Source organism: Microchirus variegatus (genome assembly GCF_963457635.1).
Source record: "Microchirus variegatus genome assembly, chromosome: 11".
Taxonomy (NCBI): Eukaryota; Metazoa; Chordata; class Actinopteri; order Pleuronectiformes; family Soleidae; genus Microchirus; species Microchirus variegatus.
This window is the reverse complement of record NC_139812.1, coordinates 12,674,941-12,702,048: the sequence shown is the minus strand read 5'-3', so window position 1 is coordinate 12,702,048 and position 27,108 is coordinate 12,674,941.

Sequence of the window (27,108 nt, the reverse complement as noted above, 5' to 3'; positions counted from 1 at the left end):
CACGTGCAAGTCCGACGGGGAGAAAAACCCGCTGTGCGTGAGCTGCACTCCCGTGCTGACCGTGATGCAGCTGCTGGCCAAACATCCACGGCCGCTGGTAGCCTCGCTTGCCGAGAGAGCCGTCCCGGGCAGGGCTCTCGCTCGCAACGTGTATGACAGAGCCCTGCTGCTCAGCGTGCTCAACGAGCAGGACCTACCCTTGTGCGCAAATGGACGCTCGTGCAAGGGCATGCTAGTGAGCGCTCAGAACAACCCCAAGCCTCTGCCCTCTCTCACCTCGCCGGAGTCTTATAAGGTCTTTGTGTCAAGCAGAGCCAAAACCGGACAGGTGCAGCAGATCGACCCGTCCTGTTGCATCCTATGTCTCCTGTTCAACCAGTCCGCCGCAGTGGCACAGATGGTCAGCTCAGAGAGTCTACGCCTGGAACCTCACCCGAGCGGACCCGTGTACTACTTCAACTTGAAACTGTCCCCAGACGTCGGGGTCTCGGAGGTGCGCGTAGATGAGTTTCAAGGGTACATTGTCAACTTCCTCGGTTCAGTGGGTAGCTACAAGCCCACGTTCTACTACAACTGGAGAGAGATGCTTAATGCATTACAGAGAGAAGACAGTGGGAAAATAAATATCTTACCTGTACAATGATGCAGTTCAGCGCTTCGTGATCCTACAGGTTGGACATCACAATAAACACCCCCCCCCCAACCGAAAAGATTGCAGACACTCCAAGGGAGCAGCAGCAGCAGCAGCAGCCTACTTCACCAGCAGTAGTATTCAAAAATTCACGTGTGCTCCAAATCCGCCAAATGAGCCAAACAAGAAGGTAGAGTCATTTAAACCCAGCTGAACCGTCCAATCGCGGCTAACCAAACCGAGATGGGTTGGCTCTCATCTGAATCGTCCAATCACGGCTAACCAAAACAAGATGGGTTGGCTCTCATCTGAATCGTCCAATCGAGGCAAAAGCTCTCATTACATAGATAGAACGATGTTATTATGAATAATTATAACAACTTAGATTTATAAATCACCTTTCACAAAGCTCAAGGTTGATAGATAGATATATAGATATATAGATATATAGATAGATAGATAGATAGATAGATAGATAGATAGAGTTAGGAACTGGGCGTGTATGGTGTGTGCTCTCCAGCCTTGTATGCATTGTGATGTACTCAATAAAGTGTGAATGTATAATCCAGTGTTATGAAATCACTGTGTCTTTCAAACCCATCCCATCCCAATCACTGTGTAATAACAAAAGACAGACATACATTTCAATGACCTTTATCATAATCAGAATCAGAATACTTTATTAATCCCTGGGGGGGGGGGGGGGGGGTATTTGTTTTTGTTCCAGATGCTCTGTGCAAAGTAAGAAGAAATACAGGCATGAGGACACAAGAGCTAGATATACAGATGTAAATAAAATAAAATATGTAAATAAAATTAAATAAAATAAAATAAAATAAAATAAGATAGGGTAAGGTTTTCAAGAAGGGCACTGTGGGGCCAGGAGTGCATGAGTGGAGACTGGGAGCTTGTAAATGCAAGGGCTTGAGTGTCTGAGCCACGTAGGAATGAGCTGTGCTGTTCCTCCACACAACCCTTTAGTTGTCCTCCCAAGAGAAGAGGAGCTGCAATTTTACAGTGCCAAGCAAAACTCCCTGGCCTTATACCCGATTACATGTTAATGTACAAACCCCTCTTCTGTAATCACTGTGCCATTGAACATCCACAAACACTTTTGGCTCTCCCAGTGTAACCTTGTAGTAACAAAATGTGAACAACTGTACGTGAATGACATTAATGTTTTATTCAAGCCTCCAAACATAAAGGATACATGACAAAGTTATACGCACATGGACAACGACAATACAGGTTTTCTACAACAGTTTATGCCGCCTCCTTGAACGGTTTTGTGAGCACAGCCATCCCTCCTTTTTCCTCCTCCTCCTCCTCCTCCTCCTCCACAAAAATGCATGTATGCGATCCCTGCTGAGAGCGCTGTTGCACCAAGCCATGAGTACAGCTACGGAGGTCCACAGGGCCGGCATCACTAGCGAATCCCGAAAGCCACCCTCCAAACGTGACTCTGCTGCTCGCGATCTCACCATACCGCTTGTCAAACTCTTTTATGCTTCTTGTCACGTTATCTAGGTCCTCTCGCACGTCCATGAGCTTAGCGCTGGTGTTTATGGCCTGCACTAGGTCCATTTCGGGGAGTCCCAGAATCTGGCCTTTCAGTATATCCGAGAAGGACACGGGGCCGTCCGATATGTGCGGTCTCGAGAACGACTTGAGCGGAGGAGACTCGATCTGTACAGCGGCCGAGCCCTCCATCCAGGACACTTTCTTGTCCTGGTAGCAGATACCTCTGTGGCAAGGCGCGCATACGGTCTTGCACTCGCTGGGATCCTTCACGCATCGGAGATACCTATGGTGAGGCTCTGGACTGTGACAGTACTTGCCGTGACATTCGGACTGTTCGTAATACCTCCCGCCTATCAACCACACTTTATAATCGGGCCAGCAAGGGACTCCGTCCGTGCTCAACTTGGGCATGGGTATGAGCCCCCTGACTATGGTCTTCTCTACTGTCCCAGGGACGGAGTGTACTATGAAAATCTTTCTGTCTTTGTACAGGGCCGTGCCGACTGTCGGGAACTCTGAGAGACCGGGGTGTTCCTGCATGACAGTCATGCCACTGGAGCAGCTTCCCGAACGCTTTGTCGCTATCTGCCTCAGACAATTTTCCACTCCTCTGGCCATGAACCTCGTGTGCATGGCGGCCTGCATCAACTGATGGGTGACGCTCTGCACCTGAGCGTACCACATTTGATAGCTGGCCATGACAGAGAACTTGACGTTGGTGTCGCGCAATGCTGCCTCGGTGTTCCTCATCATGGCGTCCCTCATCATGGCAAAGTTGCCGTTGACGATCTCGCTGTTTTTCTGTATCCTCCTCTCCTGATCGTCGATCCTGCCGTTGACCAGGGCTACGTTTGCGTCCAGCTTGCTGCTCACTTCGACAAACTTGTTCGACACTGCTACGAACGAGTTCTTCATGGAGTCCATTTGCTCCTCCAATGCGTCCACCCTGTTCGAAACGTGCCAGGCAAGCGCCAACCCCGCTGCTCCCAGGAACATGCCTATGAACCTCCTGCTCCTGGTGCGACCCGCCTGTGGCCGCTGCGGTTTGTCGAGCCAGGGGAAGGGCGCGTTGTCGGGCAGCTCGTACACCCTGGCCTTCTTCTCCTGCGCAGCCAGTTCCTCGAGACCCTCCCTCACCAGCTCCCCGGCCCTGCGTGCGTCGTCTATGATCGCGTGGGCAGAGTTGCAGAGCCTCCCGTAGTCCCTTCTGCAACCGTTGTCGCCTCCACATATGGCAATCAGACAGGGCTGTAGAGCGCTCACGTCGTAGTTCACGCAGCTGACGTTCATGTTTATGTAGTCGATGCCCGGAGTGAAGTTGGAGACGAAATAAAGCGCTTCCGGGGGTTTCACTATCACCCCGTGTTCGGCTTCGACCTGTGGTTTGTCCAGCGTGTAGTCGTCGTCCACCAGTGCCACGTTCATGCTGTGCGTGGTCTCCCCTGTGTTGTGCGTGGTGCACACCTTGTTAACCGGAGGCGCATACTCGACGGCGTGGTCCGAATCGAGGATGCCTACCATGTAGTGACTGCTGTCCGTCGTCGGGACGAAGGTGTTGATGTTGACAGCGACCTGAGGAGGCACGGTTGACACAGCGGCTTTTTTGCTGGGTTCTCCCGGGCTGCAGGACTCGAGTCTGTACAGATTGGCAATGTAAATTTTATCGTAGCTGGTGCTGTACAGCTCCCTGTGGGGCTCCTTGAAGATGCCCAACGCCCCGTGAGCGGCTATCAGCCCCGGGCACACCACCGTGTTGCTAAGGCCTATGTTATACTGGGGGTCCAGACAGTTCTTGGAACCGGAGGCCGGGTCCTTGTACTGGACCTCGGGGATGTTGACGACAAGCTCGTTCATCTTGAGCGCGTCCGAAGCGTAACGCCTGCTCCTTCTGCCCCACGACCCCGGTGCGACATTGGTTGATATTCCCGCCGCTACCTGCTGCCTCGTCCAGTCCCTCAGTCTGTGCACGGCCGACGTGATGCCCAGTATGGCGGGGGTGTCGGATCGGATCCCTCGCCTGAAGTCAGAATCGACCGGGGCTATGACAAACTGGTTTATGCCGAAGGCGACCGCCACCATCTCGGGAAACCGCTTGAGAGTCTCGAACGACGTCGCGGTTACGGTGATGTTGACCATGATGTCCCTAACCCAAATGGTAACGCTGGACCCCGAGCAGCACTTGGTGTTGAGGTCCTCTTCGCATTGAAACACAGTGTTGGATTCCATGTCGGCCAGGGAGAGCTCCCCCGTCTCGCCTTCCCGCTGCGCGTTTCTGGGCTCGAGCGGTGTAATCTTCAGGCCCCCCGTGAGAGACAGTGTGAAGATTATCTTGTTGGCCCTCACTCCCCGTCTGAGCAGAGCCATGAGGTACGACACGACGTCGTACGATGAATCGTTTCCGTTGCCCGACGACGTCCACATGTTTTGACAGTGTCCGGGTTTGCCCATGTCAACGGAGCCCTGGGGCGTCACAAAAGCCTCAAACGCTCCCAGTTTCGTGAATTCTACGGTGCTCACAAGTTCTCGGGACCTGGGCAATCTGAGGAAGAGTTTCGACGAGCCCCGTCTGATCAGAGCCGAGGAGAGAGCCGCTGCGACGAGGGTGAGGTCCTGCAATCGAAGGTCTTCGTTAGGGCACTCGGCCACGCCCCAGTCGGTGGCGTCGAGCATGATCGCGGTCGAGTGCGTGGACACTCTCACCTTGGACAGAGTGTCCGCTACGGTATCGACGGCCGAGGGGAAATGGCTGCTTGTCGGCACGATCGGCATCAGGCACTCGTCCAAGGCAACCTTCATGATAACGTGGACCTCTTCGGCCACCTTGAAGAAGGTGGCTACGTCGAGTTCCACCGACAGGTGGTTAGAGCTGTAGACGGCTCGGTCCAAAGAGAGAACGGCCGCGTCGCAGGCAGAGGGAACTAGAAAGTCTCTGATTTCCTCTGCGGTCGGCTTGTAGGCAGGGTCCCGATTTTCCAGACGCACGGCGCTCGAAATCTCGCAAATGGCAATGGGGGCAGAGGCTGCGCTGTCTGCGTTGGTTATGCCCACTGTGTCTTGTTTACTGCCTATGCAGAACCTGTTACCCTGTGACAGGAAACAATTTTCGCCTAGCTGAGTGTAACAGGTGCCAATGGACTCTGTGTCCCCGAGACCCACGTAGGACAGCACACAGGCGTAGGGCGAGTTTCGAATGGTCAGCACGTCTTCTGTCTCGGGCCATGTTCTGAAGGCGGCGGGCGCGTGTAGTGTCCTCCTCAACAGCTTGAAAGCAGCACACTGAGGATCGGGTCCGCAGTCGGCCATGGGGTCCTTGCCAAAGTAATAGTTTCTGTTGCGAGGGCTTGCGTGGAGCATGATTGACACCTTGTTCAAGGGGGTGTTTGCAACAACGCGGTCTGAACAATTGAACCCTCCGGGTACCGCGAAACAGGACGATTTGTCTAGCCTCCTCACGTAGGCGCCGAGTACGGAGGAGCCTACGATCCTTTGCTCGTCGAGATCGCCACCTGAGTCCGGCGAGGGTTTCCAATGAGCGTGGATTCTGCCCGGGCAGTAGTGGGTACAGGTCTCGCTCGCCCCGCTGTAGTCCACAGTCAAAGCGAAGCCGCTGCGGCTCCTGCCTTTACACCAGCCTGACTTGGCGTCGCATGCGCTGACGTCAATCCACACGTAGGGAGCGTAGCCGTGGGCCTTGCTGTCTTTGCTAACGGTCGCGGCCAAGCCGATGGCATACGAGAGCCAAGACAGCGATAGGATTTGAATTAGGAGCATCGTAGATGATGTCGGGTGTTGTGGGCTCAGTGCACAGAGCTTCCCGTGTCCGGGACACGTCGGCTCGGGCAGCGTGCGGTGTCCTCACATAGAACAAGAAAAGTGGGTCTCTGTTTTAGGTGCAATTCTAGTATAGTATAGTATAGTACAGTACCTTGTTATGGATGAAGAGACTTCACAGCAGTGGATTGGTAGTGTGAGCTCTTTCGTTCTCGTTGGGCTTGTATTTCATCAATGACTGGCATGTAGCGGCCAGAGCGATGAACTGCTTCACGGCGTCGTTGTGAACCTTGGCCACGTCCTGGTCCGGAACATAAAGCAATCTGCCCATGTGTGTTGTGATGCGGTTCATGACGCGAAGAGAAGCTTCGTTCGCGAGCACGTACGATTTGCCGATCAAGTCCACAGACATGTTCTGTATCACCCCAATGACGTTCTCATCCCTCACACTGTGGGCTAGATGAACGTTGACTTGCTCCTCTGCGAACCGATGGTTGTACGAGTCGAGATACGCTTTCACCTCGTGAGGCTTGAGCACTTTGATGGAGTCCTGTGTGTTCCTGTCTAGTTCGCACAAGGGACAGCTCTTCCCCTGCTTCTCGACTTGCACATCGGCTATGGACGGGTGCTCGCGAGCGGTGAGGTTCATGTACAGCATCGGGTACCGTTTTTGTATGAAGCGATCATTCCCGTCGATCCCGTTCACCTCGCAGTCCCGTTGCTCCGCATGATCGGGGAACATGTGAAATATAGCGTCCGCTGCCATGGCTGAAGAATAGCCCTGCTTCGACGGTGCAGTTCGCCGGTCCTGGCCTCGGGACCCACTCGAGGTGCCAGGAGAGTCTGGGTTACTAATGCGAACGGGGGCTCGAGTCTCTCCCTGCGAACCCCTGGCGGCGTGATCGCGGTCGACAGTGGTTCTTCGAGTCTTGCTGGAAGGCTGCCCGCTGTCCTCTTCCCTCGCCCTTTTGGCCCCGGTTCGTCCCTGAGAAAAGCCAACTGTACGGCCTTCAAGGGACCATGACAGACGCCGCGGGGAAGGCCCAGGCGGAGGAGGAGAAGGGGAACACCGATCGGTCGAAGCCGATTCTCCACTCATCGTTCGGTAGACACGGAGACTTTACCAACGCCGTGGCCGGTTTTCTAGAGAGCGATGGACCCGCGGTGTGCGGAGGAGTTATCGTCTCGTGCTGCGGCACAAACTGGGATAGCCGCTGTGTGTTCCGTACCAGTTCCAAGCACGTGATCGCAATAGTAAACAGCGAACATTGTAAATGGTGCAAAAGGGCTTCGCGTGCAACCGTGCGAGAGAGCGATTACGACGAAGCCCGGACTAGGGCCTACTTACGGGGGTTGTTCAAGCTCACGCCGTCCAACGCCGTCAAGCTATCCGAACTGATATCCGAGCTCACGCGCACATGGACAGAAGGCGAGCGTCGCTGCTTTCCGTTCGCTGGGACCCCTCCCTATTGCACGGTTGAGAACGTGACGCACATCTCTGGTCTTGCGCTCCAGAAGGTGCTCGAGTTTGACAAGGAGTTTGTGTGGGGAGACAATCTGATCTTCAACACAGAGGAGGAACTGTCCGTGTAGGGTTTGGTCCTGGTGGCTCCTTTCTTTTTCTGAACCCGAGCGACCCACGATGTCCTCGAGCGGCGCAAACCCACTGGTTAGCCAGGGCTCCAGGGTAGGACCAGTGTTCAGCGCAAACGAGAGCTGCGCATTTGTGAAAGTGTCACGCGAGGACACCAGGAGAGCCGTCGTGAACATGACCAGCATGACTCTAGTGGAGTACGCGGACAGAGGCCAGTATCCGGACGGAGCCGTGCGTTCGGACCAGCGTCTGTTTGTACCCATCTTTTGCAACGAGTGCTACGGCACCGAACAAGGCGATTACACCGAGGCGCTGGCCGGTCTCGCTTCGTGCGAGAGCGCCAAGTTTCTCGTGGGGCTGTGCAGCGTCTTTGGAGTGGCTCCGGATGAGGTCTACCCAGAATCCAGGAAAGATTTCATCGTGGGGAACGACATGTCGTACTCGGGAGCGTGTCACCCACAGCCCGGTAAAGCTGTGTTCCTACACAAAGCAAAGAGAGACATCGGTCGAGTCAAGTGTTACTGGCACGTGCACAGCAGGTCTGTGGACAAGACTTTCCTGTTCTGCTGCGTGGCGTGTGATGACAACGAGTACACCAACGGCGTTCTCACGCCAGATCTGAGCATGGGTTTCAGCTTAGGCACAGTGGGAGACAACGAGAGCGGCCCTCTGACGGAGGAGTGCAGTTTGGTCTCGGTGCCCATGCGACCGGGCTGCTTTTGCACCCTGGCGACAGCTAAGGATCTGGCCCAGACTATGACCAGGCTGGGGTTTTCCACCGTTAGGGACTGCGCCCTCGACGCAGGTATCAAGGAGAGATGCGCTGGGCTTGCAGAGGCTCGGACAACGATTCCCTCCGATGATGCCTCGGCCGACGACGAGGGCCAGAGTGTCTCGCAGACCGTAAAGACCCTGAGGAAGGCCATGCTAGACCAAGCCACTGAGGTCCAGGTGCTCAGGGACGTGGTGGAGGCCATCACGGTTCAGAATAGCGTATTAACTCGGCGACTGCAATGGCCTCATGATCCGGATGCACTGTTTACAGCGCAGGGAGCCAAGGATTTCACCAAACGTACTGGGCTGAAGACTAAACTCTGCGCTGGGAAACCCACCGAGGAAGATACTTACATCGGTGGTGTAACAACAGCACCTGACCTCAAGAACATTGAACAAAAAATGTCCACTACGCAGACCCAAATCGATACTCTGATTGCGCTTCTGCAGCAGCAGCAGCAGCAGCATCAGCTGCCTCGACAGCAGCAGCCACCACCTCCGTCTCAGCAACAAACATATGAGCAGTTGCATAGGCAGCTAGACTCTTTACAGATTCAGCTAGTCCCTTTACTTCAACGGTTCACGCAGCCCGAACCCCAAGACGTGTGGAATCCTCAGCAGCAGCAGCAGCAGCAGCAGCAGAAGCAGCAGCAGCAGCAGTCACGGCGAGGCTTTGTCAGCGGGCAGGCACTCCAGAGCGGTGCATCGAACCCTGTCGACCAACCATTTCGGTACGACGGTCTGACAGAGGAGCAGAGGAGGACGATTGCGACGGAGTACAACAAGGAGGTGTCAGAGAGACAGGCCGCCTCCCAGAAGGAGCATGAGAGGATGCTCGATTCGATCAAGGCCAGCGTAAGAGACGTGATACTAGAGCAAAATCGCAGTTCAATGTCGCAGGAGCCCTCCTTTGACAACCGCCACTCAGACATGGATAAGTTGCGCGGTTTGGCGAGCGACGTTCCATACAAACGTGTGCGCAGACAAGCCAAGGGTGATCTAGCTCCCCGGGATGTACTGACCGAACTACATGAACTTACAAAACTGGTCTCAAAGCACGGCGGCAGCGGCACGAGTGAAGAGAGCGACGCCACAGTGACGGACCCGGATGACACAGAGGGGTGCTCGTCTACCGATCAACATCGTCAGCCGGCGTCCGCACAGGGGTGTAGTGCGTCTTTGGCGACCAAACAGAAAGCGGGATACTCGGTACCCTTGGGCGGACGCAGTAGCCAAAACGCCTTGAGCCCAGTCGAAGATTTCATCTCGGCCGTTGTGGTCAAGAAGTAAAGGAAAGTGCCGTGCCGCCGCGTGGCATTTAGTGTGGTCAGCCCTTGTAGTTTTCCTCGGTCCACATGAGGCTGTCACTTGCTGTGCAGACTGTGAAGCCCTTTTTGGTTAAGTTATATTGTGACGTTGGCCCGCATGAATGAAGATGTCTTAAATTCACTTGTGTGTACACAGAAATAAAAACTCTTACAAAAACAAATCACGTACGTGAGACGCGTGAGCGCCGTTTTGTCTTGTTCGAATATGCATGATGTACACTAAAAGGTTTGACCGGTTTTCATTTACATATTGTGTGTGTGTGTGTGTGTGTGTGTGTGTGTGTGTGTGTGTGTGTGTGTGTGTGTGTGTGTGTGTGGTTTGTGCGATGATCAACTGTAGGTCAGTAAGCAAGCCACTAACGACACACTTTCAAAACGTGTGTTTTGATCCCACAATCGCAGGCTCTATATCACCCCGACTCCTCGACCTTGAACCATGGCCTCCCAGAACTCGCTCTGCTTCATGCTCAACAAATACCCCGTCACGGCGGCCCGACCGCAGCGAGGGCCGAACCAGGGGTGCTTGGTGAAAGAAGAGTGCTGCGATAAAGATGTGGTTCTGTCCGTGTTGAACGGACATAATGGGCAATGGAACAACCTGGCCCTGGGTAGTCTAGACTTCAAGCACGTGTCATCTCAACTGATCACCTCGACCACCAAACACAGTCCTCGAGTAGGGGACGTGTGTGTCAGACTCATGCCTGTTGTCAGCGCGTCCGAGGGATACTCTTTCGTCGTGGACCTGTACAACACGTACATTGCAAAGGGTAGCTCTCTGATAGCCAAGAGGTGTATCGACAGCTACGCGGGCACAGAGGAACTGCACATACCCGCGATCCCTATTGACACGTTCGTCTCCGAGTGGAACAAGTCCCTGCAGCAGTTTCGAGACATGATCAGGTGCGAGGGCTCAGGCGGCGGTCCGAGTCCGCTCGCTCGGACCCAGCAGCGGTCGTCTCGATTGGCCGTGGTTTCGAACCTGACAGAGATCGCTCTCAAGAACGTACCCATTGTCAGTGACCATTTGTGGTTCATGTTACACTCCATAGTGTCCAAACCGTCCCTGGTGAAACACGTTGTGCAGCTGGTGGGCTCCATTGCCTCGAGGTCAGGCGCGGTGTACCACACGGGCGAAGTGGAAAACACCTTGGTACCCGGCGCCGATGCAGCACACGCTGTAAAACTGTACCTGTTAGCGAAATCAGTTCCCGTCACGGGAAACCATGCCACGGTGCTGGGAGACGAGGCCGGCGCCACACTGGGTCTCATCTGGGTTGCCGATGAAGAGGCGCTGCACGACTACATGCGGAACAGCCGAGACTGTCACTACGTGCACGTAGGTACGCAGGCCGGGAACACCTTCAGATGCAACGGGTTTTGCCAGTGGCGCTATTACGACCACAGCGTCTTCAACAGGATGACTGCGATCGGACACGCGACTGTATCGATGTTTGGGAACAGCACGCTGGCCGGTAACACGGGCGACTCGGCTAGACTGTTAAACCAAGCGTGATGCGGACCACTTGTCCACTGTCCGCGTATTTGAAAAAAAAAAAAAAAACAAGCCGCTGCGTTGCCGTCCCCAGGACGGGAGAACATGTTACCCAGAACATTTATACCCGATCGGGACTTGATCCTGTGCGCGTCCCTGAACAGGTCGATTATGACGACAAACGTACACCCCCTGTACTTGCCTCCCGTGGTGTGCTGGCTCAATCGGACCTGTGTGCAAGTGCAGCGCGCCAGGGGTGTCGTCTGCGACGTACTGACGGTGGTGTCGAGTGTGCTGGTCGCGACCACTCTTTTTGTGCACATGGTCAGATTATGGAACCTGTTCGCGTGGGGTGTCCTGGGTGCCCTGTGGTCTCTGTGGGTGTGCGTCACCTTGATCGCGGGTTCCCTTCTAACCGCGGTGTGCTCGGAGAGAAGAAGCCGTCGGGGTGACACGAGTCTGATCGCGGACCCGATGCCGGGGATATCTACCTCCCAGAAACTGCTCATGTTCTCCTTCCTTTCAGCCACTTACATTCACACCTGGTTATACTACAATGAGTGTGCAGGAACGGAGGCCTGCGTCTCGCCGATCGAATGCTCAGACAGGCGAGGTCCGTCTCTGCTGCCGGTCCTGAAATTGACTACGTTCACGTTTCTCTGGATTAACGCGGTTGGCTTTGCCAAACTGCTTTGGCGCAGTTGAACTCATGTCACTCTACCAGGGGACTCGGCTATACCTCATGTCCCTCTGCGTCGTCTACCTCTCGTACGACCTGGCCCAGGGGTGTGCGACGCAAAGAGACTCGGTCTGGCTGGGTGGGTACAAGGTGATCTTATTGGTCGCGGCCGTCACGTCTGTGGCGACTTACGTATGCGTCGAAACGAAAACGCTGCTCGAGAGGACCAGGAAGCTGCAGTGGTCGGCCTTGTCGACCACTTGCAAAAGTGAGGTGCTCGCTCTGTACAGGGAGGAGAGACTGGCCGACGTCGAGAGCTCACAGGTGCGCTACGGCAAGCGAGCCTCTGGACAGGGCCAGCAGCTGCTGTTCAACCCTCACGACCGACACAGCCCCGCGGCGATATTCTGGTGCACCCTCGTGGCAGTCTCTGTCCTGTACAACACGGCTCATCTTGCTCTGGTTCCCCTCTCATGCGTGTCGCCTCTGTTCTTTGGTACGCCCGCGTACTTGCTGTTCTGGGTAGCTGTGAGAACGGTCCAGCTGCTGTCACGCTCGGAGAGGTCGTTTTGAACGTACTTATGAGGCAAAGAGGCAAATCGAGCGGGTGCCACAGAGGAACATGGTCTACGCAGATTCACCCAGGGAGCGCAAAACTACATGTCTGGATCGGCGCATTACCCCATTCCTATGCACACTGGTCTTATTGAACATAGGACTGTGGTTCGCTAGACTGTGTTTCCACACCAGCTCCATGGTCGAGGCCGAGGAAGAAGACTAGCAAGCGCCAAGATTCGAGACCTCGGCGGCTCGCGATGGATTACCTTGAGGAGTACGGATGGTGGCCCTCGCTCTTGAAAGAACAGCGCGAGGAAAGGGTACGCGAAGAGGCTGGACGCCTGAATGCGCAGTTGGGCAAAGACGACAGATGGTGGCTCTCGCTCTTGGAAGAACAGCCCGAGGAACTGGAACGCGCAGACGCCGGAAATGAGAATGCGCGGCGGGGGAAAGACGACGGAGCTATCGCATCGGAGCCCGCATGCAAGACCGACAGCATGCATGGCAGCTTCCGGGGTGCGAGTAAGTCCGCCGGTCCCAGGGTCGCAGGCGGCCCCAGTTTCGTCGATACCACACCGTCGGTTGACGAAGTGGTAGAGATGTTGCACCTCCAGGCAGCCAATGTAACACCCTCCACTCGCACCAACACGACGGCTAAGGACCTCGTGAAAAACAAAAAGAAGGTGAACTTCGCGAACCCCGAGCGCCACTAGAGCAAGGCGGTGTAACTCGTTTTTCGTTTGCATTTGTTTTTCTCGTTCCTGACGCCTGTCTTTGTGTGCACTTGTGTGTTATGGGACAAAAAAAGACAAACAAAAAAAACCCAATAAAGATGTAGGCACAACAGCATGTTTTTCTATGTGGTCTTTATTAAGTTACAAAACACAACACCGTGTACAAGATGAACGCAACAAAACAATTCACAGAGACAGATCGGGTAACCTCTCACGAAAGCCATCGGTTCATGTTAAGCTGGGCCTTGAACCTGTCACCTGTCTTGATCGTGCTGATATTGTAACCGCTGCAGGCTCGTACCACCTGTCCTCCAGCAAAGCCTTGCACGCTCTCCACGATGTTCATCGCGTGCCTGATCACGGACCTCAGAAACACGTTGACGCTCTCGTCTTCCACAATGGGGATGATGTGCGCCACGTCAAAGTCCTCGTTGACGCACGCCGCTGCACTTTGTCTTATAGGCTCGCTGATTCTGTGATACTCAGCCCCGTTGGCCACCAGCGTCATCATTGACAGCGTGCTCTGGGGTGTGTAAGGTGAAATCAGTTGAAACATGTCAAAGTCGGGGTCGTTCTTAATAGCCTGTATCACCTCCTCCACGGGGTCCCCTCCGCTATCACAATTCACCCTTCTTGTGGCCAGAAGTCCTCCGCTGATGTCGTTGTTCACGTTCTTGGTGTAACATAGCTCGCCGGCCGTGTCATGTTGTGCCGCAACGTCCTGTCTGTTGGGGAGCTGCACCGTAAAACGGTCTCCCTGTTTCAGGGACTCGTGTCCCGTGTTGATCAGCTCCACCTCATACAGATGCGGTGTGTTCAGGAACGGTCTATTGGCAATGGCGCTGCTGGCGGTGCAGACCGCCACTTCTTTCAGGTTGTTCCTTATGAAGTCGGTGCTCAGCCCATGCAGCGTCGGTACGTACAGGTCAGCATCTGTCACAAAGTGGAAGAGACCACCGGGAAGGTACTTTCGAGCTGAGTCGTATTTGTAGCTCCCGTAAGGCACGTCTGCTGTACAGAGCCGACGCTCGCTCAGGTTGTAAATGTACGTGCGAATGGGTGTGTGTATTCTGGTGGACGACATGCCCAATGTCTACGAGGAGGCGGCGGCGCAGGTTCAGGTGACTGGTGGCAGGTCACGCGCTAGTAGGGCAAAATGGCGGTCAGCAGCAGAAGAGGAACCTTTCCGCGTGGAACGGGTCTCCGCAAACGGGCGCGTACGGCACGTTGGGCAGTGTGAGAACAAGCGCGGTTGCAGTGAGCAGTTCCAGGAGGATAGGCGAGTCTTCGCTGGTCAGCCTGAGCAACCTGACCATAAGCATGTTAAGACTTGCGTCTGACAGCACCCCGAATGTCTGTGAAAACCAAGGGCACCACTTTAGAATGATGTAGGAATTGAGATCCTCCTGTGCGCTTGCGCGGGGCGGTGCAAAACTCTCATCTCGCTCGCTCAAAGACCTTTTCTCTGCGTTGACAAACAGCGGCACTCGGTTGGGCTTCTTTTCGTACTCTTTGGTGAGTTCCTTTAGTGACTTGGAAGAGGTGAGACACAGCAGGTCTTCCAGTGTCAGCTTGTGCCACATAGTGCTAGTGCTCATTTTGTCTTTGCCTTGTTACTTTGTGTGGTGCCAGTGGTGACGGCGACGGATGGAATGCCAATGACGATGACAATGACGACTGTTCTGTAGACTATCTGGTTGTATCGGCGGACGTGGGCGTGTGCTCAAGACGAATAGTTCATCTCCACCCTCTTGCGATAGGCCAACAGTCTCTTGTCGTAAAAATCAACAGTGCCGATGTTCTCTGCAAAGTTAAAGTTTGTCATGCGCAGACCCCCCCTTTCCACCACCCTACTGAGCACGACGTACACCGAGGGCTTTATCGGTGACATGGCGAAATGCCTGGGGGGTCGGTAGAGCACCTGCCCGTGCACGGTGCTGCCTTGACAGTCGTACGTGTTTATGGCCAACAGACTGGCCAGCGGGTGCGTGGTCACTGTCCAGTCCATGTATGTCCACGTGGACAGTGTGACTCTGTACAGGGTTCCAGACGGATCCCCCTTCACGTAGAACTCGTTGCACTGACTGTTCCGCTTGAAACTGATGCGTTGCACCACGCCCTCCCTGTCAGCTATGGAAGGGCCTCGCTGCTGCGGCACAGCCTGCCTCTTTCGCGTGCCCGGCCGGACGGACAAAGGCAAAGTCTCTGTGTTTGCGACCTGTATGCCGTTGAAGTCCATGTGCCAGAGCATTCGCACCTTGCAACCTACCCAGAGCTTGTCCACCCTGAGATAATCCCTCTCCTTGGCGGGGTTCCCTACCCGGTATTTGGGCACAGCAAAGAGCTTGGGCAGAGTCTGAGCGGCCTGCTTCAGCACTTCGTGCCAAGAGGTCGGACCCCTGCGCGATCCCCGGCTCCGAACTACGCTCAGAAACTTCTCCCCGTAGCGGGCCGTCTTCGTCACCTTGTTCATGTACGCTGTGGTGTACGCGTTCTGCTGGTTGTCCTGGTGGAAGATCCGCAGCTTCTCGGGTTCGTAGTTGGGGTCCATTACGTCTTGCTCCCGGACAGATGCCTGGCTCCTGAATATGCGGCGAGACTCTTTGGTGACAGTGTTGAACTGAAGGTACGTCAAGGCCTCCGCGTAGCCCGGGTCCTTGAACTGTCGCCTGTTGACAAATAGCGGAGTCGAACAAGAGAGGAGCCCTTCAAGGCGTTCACTTTCCCAAATGCGTGGAGTGGACCCGACGGGCTGCAATTGCGAGACGCTGCCCGAGAAGATTATCAGGGGACCCTTGTCGGGTCCGTAGAAGAGAGCCAGGCAGCACAACATCCTCTCGAACAGCATCATGTTCATAAGACCGTACTCGTCAACGATCAGAACGTTCATCCCGAGGAACGGGGGCGCGTTCTCCATTTGGGCAGTTTGCTGGGGTTTCGTAGACACCCTGAACCCCTGGAAACGTTCACTGCACACCGCACAGCTCTCTGGTCTCGGGTGTCTACAAGAGTGTCGGTCTCGTCCGGGTTCGTTCCAATGCGGGAGGAGCAGTCGGGAGTGGTGCATGACGTGAAAGCGAAACATCTCGTCCTTGTATGCATAGCGGTACTGCCTTGCGAACTGGTCTAGAGATAGCTTGTCGTCCAAAAGGTCCTTTTTCAAACCCATCATCCTGTGGAATGTGTAGACTTGGTCCAGCGAACATGATTCCTTCAGGGTACCCGCCGCCTTGTTGGTCATGGCGCTTACAACCACGCTGATGTTCATGCTACGAAGCGTCTTCTCCAGCAGTGATATAGCGTACGATTTGCCGCAGCCTGCGTCTCCGCTCAGTAAAGCCAGTGTCATGCGTTCGCCTCGGCCCATGTGAAGCTTTACCATGTTCTTTACCCATTGTTCCTGGCAGTATCTAGACATGGCCAGCATCGCTTTCGTTCTCGGGTCTTCCTCTTCGAGACGACATTTCCTGACCTCGGACACCCCCGAAGGTAGCTTGTCTAGGTGTTGCTTTGGGGACTCGCCCATGTTCGTATCATTCATAACATTACAACAATCTGTCTAGCTCTCTCTGTATCTCTGTCACCCTCAGTGTCTCCGTCTCTGCCTATCTATATCTCAATTCTTATCCATCCACGATTTCTCTGTCTGTGTGTACATAAGTACCCACGCCCCTTCACCGGAATGCGCTACTGAGCAGGCGGCTCGTTTGACCAAGGTGAATCGAACGCCGCCCGCTTTGCAATAGGCCCTGGTAGGAAACGTTCCGTCACAGCCCTGGTTTCTGTAGATGCGCCTTTATTCTGCCCCGCGCCAGTCGACTCTGATGTAAAAGCTAATCAGTGGCAATGTCTTACAGTGCATGGCGAAATTCCAAACCAGGTGTTTTTCAGACGTCAACTTGTGATTGTGAATGCCAATGCAATGTTCATTGTATTGTGCTGTGGGTGGGTGTGGTGTGGGTGTGGCGAGAAACCTTGAAACGCATCAAGATGTGGGTTGGTCTGGTTACGAAGTGCCAGGGATCGGTGTGGGTGGGTTAACACTGGATCGAACCAAATAATGAACAGACAATGGCCCCACAACTACTTTTGTGGTAGTATGGTGTACAAAAGAGATTGTTTTAAGTGTGTGTTATACTGTGAATAAAAAAAAACAATGACAACGACTTTAAGTTCCACATCTTTATTCATCATTTATTCATTTAGTCGTCTTCAAACTGTACACCCCCAGGAGTATTAAACAGTGTGCGTCTCCATCGTTCCCCACCAAGAAACCGCCTTAAATTACGTCTTGGTCTTGCAGGGGAGGGAGCGAGGAGCGGAGAAGCTGCACGCGCTTCAACAGGAGTGCGAGTAGGAGCGGGGAGCGGAGAAGCTGCACGTGCTGCAACAGGAGTGCGTGTCGGAGCGGGGTGTGCCTCGATCCACGTGCCGAGGTGTTCGTCGTTGGCATCATGGGTAGAATAAGCGGGAGAGTGGGACATGATGTCAGTGTCGTCATCGGTATCGGTATCAGACTGTAACAGGATAGGTGACGAGAGTACAGGTCTCACTTGCGCTATAAGTACAAATAACAGTATGAGTAACAGATTACACACAACAACAACAACAACAACTGTCTTGTATTACAGGAACACACCTGTGTGTCCCGTGGATGTACCAGGCACATGTGGTTCAGACAAAGGCAAAACACACTGGGTAGGTTTGTCCATCATCCAAGAGCGAGGCTGGCCATGTAAAATACAAGGCAGTATTACCCGACGCGTGCCATAACCCCTGGTCTGCTCTCGGTCCTCGTCTCTTTCTGTCAGCACACCAGGCACATTGTACTTGCGTTTCAGGGCGTCGTACTTTTGGATGTCGTCCACAGTCACGCCATTTCCCACATTGTAAACTTCTACTTGCTCTGCGATGTCTCCGATGGCTTCTTTAACCTTGGACATACCCACAAAGAACTTTGGCTGAGTCCATTTGTAGGACACTGCAGACAGACCGCCAGTTGAGGACGCTGTAACGGTGCGGACCTTGACAAAGTCGGACCCTGTCCACCTGCAGCATAGTAGAACACGCAGTGTGCTAGCGATGTTCTCTTCTTCTTGGGCACTGGCGGGGTACCACGTGAAGAGGTAGTTACTGTTGGTGGGTGGCATGGTGTCTCCTTTAGCCTTCTTCTTGGGGCGCTGGCAGTGTTTCCAGAGTTTGTCCTTTTTTAATGCGAGATGTTACCAGCGGGGCTGACAAAGACAAAGTGTATCTTGATCTCAACCCTAACCCTAACCCCCCTGACTGTAACTTAGCTAGGTGTTTCGTTGCGGACTAGCTCATGGTTGTGTCATTCATAAAATAAATGTCTATCTGTCTACCTCTCTCTGTCGCCCTCAGTGTCCATGTCTCTGCCTATCTATGTCTCACTACTCATCCATCCACGATTTCCCTAACCTGCACCCTTCATTGGACAGCGCTACTGAGCAGGCAGCTCGTGTGACCAAGGTGAATCGAACACCACCCGCTTTGCAATAGGCCCTGGTAGGAAATATTCTGTCGCAGCCCCGGAAGGGTAGTCTCTCTGGTCACTCTGACGAGCGGACCTTCCCTGTTTATCGCGACCCTCCAGATCGCTACGTTTCATGAAGTCAGAGAGGGACTGCCCCAAACGAAGGGGGTCTTCTCTGTCTACCTCAGCGTTCGATGGTGCACTGCCGATATGAGGCGGGGCTTCGATCCCTTCCAGTATGGAGCGCAAGACGTTGGCCCTGACAGAGTGGGAACCACCTCCATCAGATTCGCTCTGAACAGCACCCAAGCCCGCGGTGAGAGGCACGCACACGACTCCTTGTGCCTTCCGCACCATCTGAGCTCTATCACGCACCCGCGTGAACCCTTCGTAGGCCCTGGACACTGTGTCTCTGAAAAGTGTCGCGTAGGAGCTGTACACGGTTTTGCTCGTGTACAGGGCCGCTGTCGTCACGCCTCCTTTCCCTGTGCTGTTTAGCACATTCAGGAGCCCGGCGAGCACCTCTATCAGCGGCGCGTGCGCCCTGTACTCGAACAACTGCCACGCAAAATCCTCGGTGTCCACCCTGTCTGTGGACATGTAGTTGTTGCCATGCAGGTGGGCTCCACGGAAACCAAAGTGTTTGGCGTACCACTCCGGCTCCACTTGAGCTAGCATGATGTTTATATTCTCCAGCATCACGCTGAAACCGGTTGCCAATTTGTCGCCTACCCTCATCTCAAACAGCCTCTGTAACACTCCGACCGGTGTGACGGACTGACCGGGTTTGAACATCCGATCCTCTGGCAGCGAGACTGCAAGGTAATGTCTCCCCACCCAGTCCAAGTGAGGATGTGAATTCTCCTCGATTACACGCGCGCCAGCTTTCGCGACATCGGGCTTGGAGACCTCCACGGTTCGGTTCTCTGTCAGCTTGATCCTCAAGGCTTCTCGCTCTTCGCACGTGGTCTCAAGGGCTCGCCTCGTCTCCTCCAGCTCCTTTGTGTACAATTGTAGTTCGTATAGCGTGCGCCTGTGGGCATCGCTCAGGCTTTCGCCTACCACCGTGGTTGCGGCCTCGTCTGACATAAGCACATCTTTTCCTCCTCGTGTCGAGCACTCGCCGCCTCGCCGGTACATCGCGCACTCCGCACAAAGTGCTGTCCTGTGGCGGAGAGCTTCGATCCTCTGTTCGCGCTCGCCATCCAGTGCTCTCTTCAGTTCCAGGACTTCACGTTTCAAGCTCGATATCGTCTTCAAGTGGGACGCGTTCTCGCGTTCGTCGTGTGACTCTTTTCTGGCTCTTTTTCTACACAGAGACGAACGTGTGGCGTAAGACATGATTTTGCTAATCTGGTTCTCAATGGGATGGAAAACTAGTACGAAATTGACCGTAGGTGTGAATGCTCGTCCGTCTCTATGTGTGGCCCTGCGAAGGACTGGCGAACTATCCAGGGTGTATGCCTGGCAGTATAGTATGTGTAATCGGGGTTGGGTGGGGGTGCCTCTGTGATTGTGCACTCAGACAGGGGACTTGTGTTCGCCTGGGTAGGGTTAGTTAGGGTTACAGTAATCAATGCTGTGTTTTTTTTCTTTTACAGGCTCGTTACCAAGACTTTGGTTTGTGTTGTATGGCTTGTCTTCTACGCAATAAAGTGTGCTTGTATTATCCAACGTTGTGATACCACTGTGTCTTTGAAACCCCCGTCCCCATCACAGTTAAATAAGACAACACAAACACACGTGAAAATTAAATGTGGAATTTATTCAACTTTTTGCTGCAGTTGAAGGTCAAAAGAAAGGGCTGTGCAGATGTACTGTTGGATAAATGTCCGACCGAGCTTGGCTTGGTTGCGCAGTCCTCAGCTAGACAGTGCAATCTCGTGCTCGGCACAGGCCTTACGGGTTTTTACACACAACGCAATAAAAGACTTAAAAACATCACACACACCGCCGTGAACACAAAAAGTCTCTGGGGTTGTGAATAATGAACAAAGCGTTGCCTTTCGTGGACCTTTTCCCCAACATCTACCCTTCGCGCAGAGTAGTGGACCCTGAGCGGGAACCTAATATGGTCGGGGTGATGATCAAATCGGTCCTCTTTCACAGGTGGGAAGAGGTGCTCTTGTGCAAAGGTTTGGTGGTGCAGGCTCGCCATATCGGCATCCACACCACAGTACACTTCAAGGTCACCGGTGTAGCTCCAGTTGTGGGCTATGACCTAGACTTGGTTGGTGATCAGGACGGCGAGGAGGAGACCTGGGAGCTGGTACAGGAAACTTGGTCTAAACATTTTGTCGCTGAGCCGGTGTGCGTCCAGGTTCACCACGACGATATCAAGCGTAAAGTAAACGCTCAGGCTTTTCCCCTGAAAAGTATATCCTTGGCCAAAAAGTACATGGAAACAGTTAGGGGTGCGCTGACCTTCGGTGACTTCTGCCCGGACAGGGGCAACTACGTTGTCAGAGATGGCAACACACCTGCCCTGTGCTCCGATGTTATGTACGGCAGGGTGTATTTCTTGCCTGCAGACAAGCTGAACCAGGTCGTCTCAGCCTCGGACCTCGTATACGATCACAACAAATCAGAGGTCGAGGCCACGTTATTTGACAGTGAACACCTGCCCTATTTCTACAAGGCAGCCTGCCTGGACATCGAAACCGTGTTTGACGAAGCGCACCGGGATGTGTCCCTACGTTGCGACACCTTCGCCTACAAGTTCCCCTACTGCACCGAACGCATGGTCGCTGACATGACAGAGTACAGGAATAAGCTGGTTCACGAGCTCAGCAGGGGCAGGAAACAATTGCCAAAAGAGAGCAAGCAGGTCTCCATCCCCAGTCTGGCTACTGACATGCCGGGTCAGCAGCACGAGATAACGTGTGTCTCCCTCGTGATTCTCAACTCACACATACCCAAGACCTCACCCGAACACCGTAGGAAGAAGCTGATCGTTCTATACAACAAATGTAAGGTGTCGGCACACAGCCCTCACCCCGAAGCGGACCACGAACTGGCCAGGGGCGCCGGTGTGGGAGATGTAAAAAGACTTTTGATTTACCCGTGTCCTGGAGAACTTGCGCTCCTTGAGAAAACGATCCACGTGCTGCACCGGAACAAGATAGAACTCCTCTACGTGTTCAACGCAGATTTTGACATCCGGGTGATCCAGCAGCGGGTGCATTTCTATGGGGAAGAAACCAACTACACCAAACGCCTCGACGCTGCCACACAAAAGCGATGTGCCGCGCTACTGCAAGCCTGGTACGGGCTCTTTTTGACCGGGCCCCTGGCCAAGGACATAGTACCTTTCTTTCAATTCGAAAACGTGCGTTACTTGGATATGTACAAAGAGATGCTCAAGAGCGTAGGCCACGTGTTGCTGAAGGGAACCTTGACCGAGTACAAGCTCCAGCTGATAGCCGCGCATGTAGAAACGTTCAACAGAGAGAAGGCCAAGCTGGGCCACTTCAAGATGAACAGCTGCGGTATGAACGTCATAGATCTGTACAGGATGGCAGGGACCAGAGATGTAAAGTTTGCGTGCACCAGCATGAAGCTGAACGACGTGGCGCCCTTTGTCATCACCAAGTTCAGGGAGCTGCACAGAAAGCCGCCAAAGGACGCGAGAAAGCTTTGCAAGCTGGCAGACGTGGGCTACTCTAAAATGGACAGGATGATCGCAACGGGCGGCAAAAGTCTCTTTGCCGTGCTCCTCTACAACTTGGTCGACTCGCAGCTGTGCGCCAGGCTCGCCAAGGTTCTCGACCCGGTGTCGGCTCTGTTCCATCGCTGTAGGAGCACTCTCAACATAGACGTGATGGTGCACGGACGAGGGGATAACTTTGGCGGTTTCGTGCAAAGCATTCACTCTGTTCAGATGCCTCAACTCAAGTTCACCCTGGACACTCTCAGAGTCAAAGCGGGACCCATGGGCATGCATCTACACAGCCGCCTGAGATGGGATCCGAGGGGTGATTATGGGGACGTAGACGGCAACCGCTGGAAGGGGGGAGCTGTGTGCGCTCCTCTCACGGGCCTACACTACTCGGGACCCGGCATGGGCCTGGAGCTTTCATTTGACTTCTCGAGCATGTACCCCAACATCATGTGCGCTCTCAACATTTCGCCAGAGACCACCATCCCCTGGCCTCCGGTGAAATTCCCCCACGACCTCTCCGGCTGGGTGTGCTACAGCTGGGAAGCCGAGGGGTTCAAGTACGCGTCGCTCATTCTCAAGTACGACGGGACCCGGGGAGGCTTCGTCCGCGCGCCGGCCGTATTATCTTCCTCGGTCGAGTACTACATCAACCGGCGGGCCGAGTTCAAGAGGAAAATCGGAGAGCCCGACATAGGCGACGCCGAGCGGGCCTACTACAAGGTGCAGGAGGGAGAGAGTAAAGTCCTGGCCAACTCCTTCTACGGTACGGCTCCTCACCCCTGCGGGCCTCTCATATCTGCCCACGGCAGACAGCAGATTTCAGTCGTGAACAGCTGCGTGTCTACCTTTTACCAGCACCGCTGCCCCGTGGTCTACGGAGACACCGACAGTGTCATGGTCTCAGTTGGCTACGGACCCGGGGACCTTGCTGAGCGCGACATCGGCGACGTGAACCCGTGCGGAGACGTCTCGCACGACCGGGAGGCAGAAGCCAAACTCCTCGAGAGTTTCGCCTGCGAGGCTCGGGCGGCTGTTGGTGACAAGTTCAAGCGGGCCGGGTTGCAGGTGCCTGCCTTTCTGGACTATGTGCACACGGCCTTGGTCGAGGACTCTCTGCAGAGGATGTACGTCATTGGCAGAGGTAACACACACCAAAAGATAGCCAGAGACCCCGCGGCAAAGTTCACCGAGGAAGGCTACCCTGTCTATGTGGCCAGAGTCCCCGGGTCTGAAGAAGCGGCGGATGTCACCGGGCCCTTCGTGAGAGACAGGAGGATCGAGCTGGAATATGAAAACAGTTGCTCCATCTACTGCCACGTAGCTAAGAAGACCTACGTGTCCCTCATTCACACGCTCGACGATGCGGGGCATCTCTCTTCGGTCTCTGTAAAGGTCAGGGGGCTAGCCGCCTTCAAGAGCGTGCGCTCCCCTTGTGATTCCGCTATCACGGACGCCTTCATAGCGTGCGTCATGAGGGGAGACTGCATCAAGCTGGAGACGGACCAGGTCTCGTGCTTTTCCACCTCTCCCTGGCACCAACTCAAGCCAGGAGATGTAATCTTGTACCTGGAGCGGGAACCCCTCCTGGACGATCTCGGTCGGTGGTCGGAGCTGAGTCAGGCTAGCTCCTTCCTCGTCACCTACAGAGTGGAAGATGTAATGATGTCACCGCTGGACTCTGGTTTCGCCGCGGTCTCTGCGAGACTCTCGCGTGCACAGGCCCGCGAGTCTGGCCCGGTTCATTCCATCACGGTGAGAACGCTGTACAAGGACTGGAAGTACTGCATGAACCACATGTTCTCGCGCAAGCAAGCCATCCTCAGAGACCTGCTTGCGTGCAAAGCGTCCGAACTCATTGCGTCCAAGATGGCAGTGGGGTTCTTTCCCTGGAGCAGGCTCATCAGATCCTCAAAGAACAAGCACTTTAGTCAACAGACGCTGGATCGCTTGAAAGCGGCCAAGTCCAGCGTCAAAACCACCTATGTTGAAATCGCAAGGACGTGGCTACAGCGGATCACGGGACTCTCCGTCAAGCCCGTCGAGTGCCACGAGTATCACAAGTGCAGCCCTTGCGAAGCCGCTTTCTACAGATACCCGTTGAACCTCCAGGCCAACGGGTGTATCACGACCATGTTCGGAGGCTCTCTCGCGTGCGAGGCCAAGCGCCGGGCACCCTGCCACTTCTCCGACGCACACATGGAAGGGTGCGACGCGCCCGGGGAAGAAAGCAAAGGAAACTGGGACGAGTTTCGAGAGCGCCACCGGGAAACCTCTGCAGACCCCCCCTCCTCCCCCTGCGTGGAGCTCATCTCTCACCCTTACCAGCCGTTCAACAAGTGTTTTGCGAACTCCAGGGTGCTGATAGCTCACTACGCGGACTGCACCTTTGTCAACGGCTCCGGGAAACTTGTGGCTCACTGCATCATAGACTACTGCTTGCCGGGCTACATGTACAGTTCTGCTCTTGGCACCCACAGCCTGGACGAATGCAAAGAGCACCTGCTCACCTCCGTCTCCTCGGTCAGAGAGAGGCTGAAGAGGGCAACGGCGGCTTTCAACGCGGTAATGAACAACTGCCCCGAACACATGATACCGGCCTGCGGGACTCGGGAGTTGGAGCACCTGAGGATAAACAGGGAGAATGTGGCTCGTCTGTCGGGCGAGAAACTCGAGGCCTGCCTCAAGGTGATCACGGAGGACATGTCTCTGCGCCCCGGTGACGTGTACAGGAGCCTGAGCGCTTCGCTCGGAAAGGCGCTCGCCAAAGCCGTGGCTGAAGGCATGGTGTCCCTCAGAAACGACGAGCCTTTGGGCCTCCCGTGCACAGACGTCGCCATTTCGCTTTCGGTGCCGACCGTCATGCTGACAGACGCAGGGCTCGCTTCCTCCGGCGGGAGACTTTCCATAGCTGCAAGCGAGTCGTGCGAGAGGACTCTGGTCGACCTGGCCGGTCTTCTGTACCAGACTGCGCTCGTGTTGCAGATACACTCTCCAGACGCTTTCAACTCAGCGCCATGCTCCATGTGCCCGGAGTCCGTCCTCTATATCATGCCCTACTCTTGCGCCGACGCGTACCTCATGCGAACGTGGATCGAGACCTTGCGGGAGAAGAAGTGGCTAAAGAACGTCCCAGTCAAGCTAGGGAAGAGGACGCGCGCTCCCGCTGACAGCAGTCGGGTCACGTATCATTGCACGGGCTGTAAGAACTTTTACAGGGACCTGTTTGCCAACAACGTCCCGGGGCACAGGCTTATCCAGCACGTATACGGCCAAGACAAGAGAAGAAAGATAGGACGTTGTGTCAACGAAAGACTGTGGCTGTCCTGATTCCAGCTCGGGGTAGCTCACCTTCACTTGGGCTAAAAGAAACAGAACAATCACGTATAAACGGTTCAGCAGACGTGCATCATGGAAAAGAGCAGCTAGTTCCTTTCCACACAAACCCTGCCTGCACCCAGTATAGCATGTCTTTCAGCCAGAAGGAGTATGTTTTCTCCCACACCATGAGCAGGTTTAGTGAGGCCCATCAGCCTGCTATGTTCAAGATTAACATGGGGGGGCTCATACCCTGCGGAGACTGCAGCACTCTGTTTGTCATCGACAACATGAGCGTTACCGCCTACAAGCAAGGAACCTTGGAAAAAATACCAGTCAAGTTTGCTGTGATCAGCGACAACAAAAGGAGGGTTCTGACCAACGACCCGTGCAAACTTTCCTCCCCGTGGCAGCTGGACATAGACGGCGGGTCCTGTAAGATAGCGGGCACAGACACTGTGCCTTTCAGTCGCACCCTGGCTGTGTACGATGACGAAAACAGGCTAACCTTGATGAACATACTGGCGTTCATGATGTCAAACAGCCTCTGGGCCTCAGACAGAGCGAGGGGGGCTTTCGAGGTCCTCCTCGACTCGACCCGAGGGGAATTTGAATTCACGTGCGCCCTGTGTTCCGAGATAGGCGTCGCCTGTGTCGTGACAGGTCCGATTGGGCCCCCCCGATCGTTCACCTTCCCGCAATGCACGGACAACCACTTGTGCGTACCTTTGCAACAGCCACGTGCCGACAAGGACTATGAGGCTCTGGTGCATGTCCTAGCTCTCTTGCGATCAGCTTTCTGCGACAACCTGGACATTTTAAAACTAGTCGCTCAGGAGACGGGCGATGGCCGATCACGCGGTGAGCTGGATTACTCACATGCGTATCCGAGAGACGTGAGTAATCCAGTGGGTAACGTGGTAGTCCCATTCGCACAGATGAAATATATCGCCACCCTGTACCAGACCATGAGCGAGTACGCCGACAACTTCGCCATTGTAGACGAAAGGACGCCCAACGTCAAGGTTCTGATCGAGAGCCCATCAGAGAGCATTGGTGAAATCGTTGGACGTATGTCCCTCACCATAGTGTACGGATCGAGCATCTTGGACATTTACAACACTCTCACTCACAGCTTTCGGTCCGAGGAGGAGTGGGAGGAGCAACACATTGACAGTCTTGCCAACTTTGCGCAGCTCAGCACAGATGTGTTGATCCGGAGAACGCGGTTGAATTTTGTGTGGCATAACCGCATGTGCCTAAGAGACTGGTATAACTTCTACTATGCACAATAAAGGCTGGCGCTATGAACTGTGTCTGAATATTCTGATGTACACCAATAAAGACAACACAGGCACGAAACACATTCACATCCACTGTATTTATTCGAGTCAATATACAACAGGGTAAAATGCTGGAGCACACAAAATAACACGTTCTTTGAGATTTGCAAGGTTATATGGTGTCCTCCTTTGCGCACTTGTCACCACAGAGGTCACCCAATATATACGTGTAATATATACACATATATATGTGTGTGTGTGTGTGTGTGTGTG